A 6107-nucleotide genomic window follows, 5' to 3' on the forward strand; every position below is an offset into this window, starting at 1 on the left:
TTATTTTCCTCAAGAAATGTAAAAATCACTAAGCCTATAGCCCAGGGAAATATCGTTTCAGCAAGGTCGAATAAGTCCTCTCGAAAGTGCTAGTTCTTCGCATAGAACACACTCCACGCATGTTCATACGCCGATTGACGCGAAAACTAAACGTATAAGCGCATATTTATTTTCCTGAAAAAATGCAAAAATAACTAAGCCTATAGCCCAGGAAAATATCGTTTCAGCAAGGTCTAATAAGTCCTCTCCAAAGTGCTAGTTCTTCGCGTAGAACTCACCCCACGCACGTTCATACGCCGATTTACTCGAAAACTGAACGTTTAAGCGCATATTAATTTTCCTCAAGAAATGTAAAAATCACTAAGCCTATAGCCCAGAGAAATATCGTTTCATCAAGGTCGAATAACTCCTCTCGAAAGTGCTAGTTCTTTAAATGGAACACACCCCACGCATGTTCATACGCCGATTTACTCTAAAACTAAACGTTTAAGCGCATATTTATTTTCCTCAAGAAATATAAAAATCACCAAGCCTATAGCCCCGGAAAATATCCTTTCAGCAAGGTCGAATAAGTCCTCTCGAAAGTGCTAGTACTTCGCATAGAACACACCCCACGCACGTTCTGACGCCGATTTACTAGAAAACTAAACGTTTAAGCGCATATTTATTTTCCTCAAGAATTTTAAAAATCACTAAGCCTATTGCCCAGGAAAATATTGTTTCAGCAAGGTCTAATAAGTCCTCTCGAAAGTGCTAGTTCTTCGCGTAGAACTCACCCCACTAACGTTCATACGCCGATTTACTCAAACTAAATGTTTAAGCGCATATTTATTTTCCTCAAGAAATGTAAAAATCACCAAGCCTATAGCCCAGGAAAATATCGTTTCAGCAAGGTCTAATAAGTCCTCTCGAAAGTGCTAGTTCTTCGCATAGAACACACCCCACGTACGTTCTGACGCCGATTTACTAGAAAACTAAACGTTTAAGCGCATATTTATTTTCCTAAAGAAATGTAAAAATCACTAAGCCTATAGCCCAGGGAAATATCGTTTCAGCAAGGTCGAATAAGTCCTCTCGAAAGTGCTAGTTCTTCGCATAGAACACACCCCACGCATGTTCATACGCCGATTGACGCGAAAACTAAACGTATAAGCGCATATTTATTTTCCTGAAAAAATGCAAAAATAACTAAGCCTATAGCCCAGGAAAATATCGTTTCAGCAAGGTCTAATAAGTCCTCTCCAAAGTGCTAGTTCTTCGCGTAGAACTCACCCCACGCACGTTCATACGCCGATTTACTCGAAAACTAAACGTTTAAGCGCATATTTATTTTCCTCTAGAAATGGAAAAATCACTAAGCCTATAGCCCAGGAAAATATCGTTTCAGCAAGGTCTAATAAGTCCTCTCGAAAGTGCTAGTTCTTCGCGTAGAACTCACCCCACGCACGTTCATACGCCGATTTACTCGAAAACTAAACGTTTAAGCGCATATTTATTTTCCTGAAGAATTTTAAAAATCACTAAGCCTATTCCCCAGGAAAATATCGTTTCAGCAAGGTCTAATAAGTCCTCTCGAAAGTGCTAGTTCTTCGGGTAGAACTCACCCCACTAACGTTCATACGCAGATTTACTCGAAAACTAAACGTTTAGGCGCATATTTATTTTCCTCAAGAAATGTAAAAATCACTAAGCCTATAGCCCAGGGAAATATCGTTTCAGCAAGGTCGAATAAGTCCTCTTGAAAGTGCTAGTTCTTCGCATAGAACACACCCCACGTACGTTCAACCGCCGATTTACTCGAAAACTAAGCGTTTAAGCGCATATTTATTTTCCTCAAGAAATGTAAATATCACTAAGCCTATAGCCCAGGGAAATATCGTTTCAGCAAGGTCGAATAAGTCCTCTCGAAAGTGCTAGTTCTTCGTATAGAACACACCCCACGCACGTTCTGACGCCGATTTACTCGAAAACTAAACGTTTAAGCGCATAATTATTTTCCTCAAGAAATGTAAAAATCACTAAGCCTATAGCCCAGGGAAATATCGTTTCAGCAAGGTCGAATAACTCCTCTCGAAAGTGCTAGTTCTTCGCATAGAACACACCCCACGCATGTTCATACGCCGATTTACTCTAAAACTAAACGTTTAGGCACATATTTATTTTCCTCAAGAAATGGAAAAATCACCAAGCCTATAGCCCAGGGAAATATCGTTTCAGCAAGGTCGAATAAGTCCTCTCGAAAGTGCTAGTTCTTCGCATAGAACAGACCGTACGCATGTGCTGACGCCGATTTACTCGAAAACTAAACGTTTAAGCGCATATTTATTTTCCTCAAGAAATGTAAAAATCACTAAACCTATAGCCCAGGGAAATATCCTTTCAGCAAGGTCGAATAAGTCCTCTCGAAAGTGCTAGTTCTTCGTATAGAACACACCCCACGCACGTTCTGACGCCGAGTTACTCGAAAACTAAACGTTTAAGCGCATATTTATTTTCCTCAAGAAATGGAAAAATCACCAAGCCTATAGCCCAGGAAAATATCGTTTCAGCAAGGTCGAATAAGTCCTCTCGAAAGTGCTAGTTCTTCGCATAGAGCACACCCCACGCATGTTCATACGCCGATTTACTCGAAAACTAAACGTTTAAGCGCATATTTCTTTTCCTCAAGAAATGGAAAAATCACCAAGCCTATAGCCCAGGAAAATATCGTTTCAGCAAGGTCGAATAAGTCCTCTCGAAAGTGCTAGTACTTCGCATAGAACAGACCCCACGCACGTTCTGAGGCCGATTTACTCGAAAACTAAACGTTTAAGCGCATATTTATTTTCCTCAAGAAATGGAAAAATCACCAAGCCTATAGCCCAGGAAAATATCGTTTCAGCAAGGTCGAATAAGTCCTCTCGAAAGTGCTAGTACTTCGCATAGAACAGACCCCACGCACGTTCTGAGGCCGATTTACTCGAAAACTAAACGTTTAAGCGCATATTTATTTTCCTCAAGAAATGGAAAAATCACCAAGCCTATAGCCCAGGAAAATATCGTTTCAGCAAGGTCGAATAAGTCCTCTCGAAAGTGCTAGTGCTTCGCATAGAACAGACCCGACGCACGTTCTGACGCCGATTTACTCGAAAACTAAACGTTTAAGCGCATATTTATTTTCCTCAAGAAACGGAAAAATCACCAAGCCTATAGCCCTGGGAAATATCGTTTCAGCAAGGTCGAATAACTCCTCTCGAAAGCGCTAGTTCTTTGCATAGAACACACCCCACGCATGTTCATACGCCGATTTACTCTAAAGCTAAACGTTTAAGCGCATATTTATTTTCCTCAAGAAATGGAAAAATCACCAAACCTATAGCCCAGGAAAATATCGTTTCAGCAAGGTCGAATAAGTCCTCTCGAAAGTGCTAGTTCTTCGCATAGAACAGACCCCACACACGTTCTGACGCCGATTTACTCGAAAACTAAACGTTTAAGCGCATATTTATTTTCCTCAAGAAATGGAAAAATTACTAAGCCTATAGCCCAGGGAAATATCGTTTAAGCAATGTCGAATAAGTCCTCTCGAAAGTGCTAGTTCTTCGCATAGAACACACCCCACGTACGTTCAGCCGCCGATTTACTCGAAAACTATACGTTTAAGCGCATATTTATTTTCCTCAAGAAATGTAAAAATCACTAAGCCTATAGCCCAGGGAAATATCGTTTCAGCAAGGTCGAATAAGTCCTCTCGAAAGTGCTAGTTCTTCGCATAGAACACACTCCACGCATGTTCATACGCCGATTGACGCGAAAACTAAACGTATAAGCGCATATTTATTTTCCTGAAAAAATGCAAAAATAACTAAGCCTATAGCCCAGGAAAATATCGTTTCAGCAAGGTCTAATAAGTCCTCTCCAAAGTGCTAGTTCTTCGCGTAGAACTCACCCCACGCACGTTCATACGCCGATTTACTCGAAAACTGAACGTTTAAGCGCATATTAATTTTCCTCAAGAAATGTAAAAATCACTAAGCCTATAGCCCAGAGAAATATCGTTTCATCAAGGTCGAATAACTCCTCTCGAAAGTGCTAGTTCTTTAAATGGAACACACCCCACGCATGTTCATACGCCGATTTACTCTAAAACTAAACGTTTAAGCGCATATTTATTTTCCTCAAGAAATATAAAAATCACCAAGCCTGTAGCCCCGGAAAATATCCTTTCAGCAAGGTCGAATAAGTCCTCTCGAAAGTGCTAGTACTTCGCATAGAACACACCCCACGCACGTTCTGACGCCGATTTACTAGAAAACTAAACGTTTAAGCGCATATTTATTTTCCTCAAGAATTTTAAAAATCACTAAGCCTATTGCCCAGGAAAATATTGTTTCAGCAAGGTCTAATAAGTCCTCTCGAAAGTGCTAGTTCTTCGCGTAGAACTCACCCCACTAACGTTCATACGCCGATTTCCTCAAACTAAATGTTTAAGCGCATATTTATTTTCCTCAAGAAATGTAAAAATCACCAAGCCTATAGCCCAGGAAAATATCGTTTCAGCAAGGTCTAATAAGTCCTCTCGAAAGTGCTAGTTCTTCGCATAGAACACACCCCACGTACGTTCTGACGCCGATTTACTAGAAAACTAAACGTTTAAGCGCATATTTATTTTCCTAAAGAAATGTAAAAATCACTAAGCCTATTGCCCAGGGAAATATCGTTTCAGCAAGGTCGAATAAGTCCTCTCGAAAGTGCTAGTTCTTCGCATAGAACACACCCCACGCATGTTCATACGCCGATTGACGCGAAAACTAAACGTATAAGCGCATATTTATTTTCCTGAAAAAATGCAAAAATAACTAAGCCTATAGCCCAGGAAAATATCGTTTCAGCAAGGTCTAATAAGTCCTCTCCAAAGTGCTAGTTCTTCGCGTAGAACTCACCCCACGCACGTTCATACGCCGATTTACTCGAAAACTAAACGTTTAAGCGCATATTTATTTTCCTCTAGAAATGGAAAAATCACTAAGCCTATAGCCCAGGAAAATATCGTTTCAGCAAGGTCTAATAAGTCCTCTCGAAAGTGCTAGTTCTTCGCGTAGAACTCACCCCACGCACGTTCATACGCCGATTTACTCGAAAACTAAACGTTTAAGCGCATATTTACTTTCCTGAAGAATTTTAAAAATCACTAAGCCTATTCCCCAGGAAAATATCGTTTCAGCAAGGTCTAATAAGTCCTCTCGAAAGTGCTAGTTCTTCGGGTAGAACTCACCCCACTAACGTTCATACGCAGATTTACTCGAAAACTAAACGTTTAGGCGCATATTTATTTTCCTCAAGAAATGTAAAAATCACTAAGCCTATAGCCCAGGGAAATATCGTTTCAGCAAGGTCGAATAAGTCCTCTTGAAAGTGCTAGTTCTTCGCATAGAAAACACCCCACGTACGTTCAACCGCCGATTTACTCGAAAACTAAGCGTTTAAGCGCATATTTATTTTCCTCAAGAAATGTAAATATCACTAAGCCTATAGCCCAGGGAAATATCGTTTCAGCAAGGTCGAATAAGTCCTCTCGAAAGTGCTAGTTCTTCGTATAGAACACACCCCACGCACGTTCTGACGCCGATTTACTCGAAAACTAAACGTTTAAGCGCATAATTATTTTCCTCAAGAAATGTAAAAATCACTAAGCCTATAGCCCAGGGAAATATCGTTTCAGCAAGGTCGAATAACTCCTCTCGAAAGTGCTAGTTCTTCGCATAGAACACACCCCACGCATGTTCATACGCCGATTTACTCTAAAACTAAACGTTTAGGCACATATTTATTTTCCTCAAGAAATGGAAAAATCACCAAGCCTATAGCCCAGGGAAATATCGTTTCAGCAAGGTCGAATAAGTCCTCTCGAAAGTGCTAGTTCTTCGCATAGAACACACCCCACGCATGTTCCTACGCCGATTTACTCTAAAACTAAACGTTTAAGCGCATATTTATTTTCCTCAAGAAATGGAAAAATCACCAAGCCTATAGCCCAGGAAAATATCGTTTCAGCAAGGTCGAATAAGTCCTCTCGAAAGTGCTAGTTCTTCGCATAGAACAGACCGTACGCATGTGCTGACGCCGAT

The sequence above is a fragment of the Dermacentor variabilis genome, chromosome 5, assembly GCF_050947875.1.
Source record: "Dermacentor variabilis isolate Ectoservices chromosome 5, ASM5094787v1, whole genome shotgun sequence".
NCBI classification, from domain to species: domain Eukaryota; kingdom Metazoa; phylum Arthropoda; class Arachnida; order Ixodida; family Ixodidae; genus Dermacentor; species Dermacentor variabilis.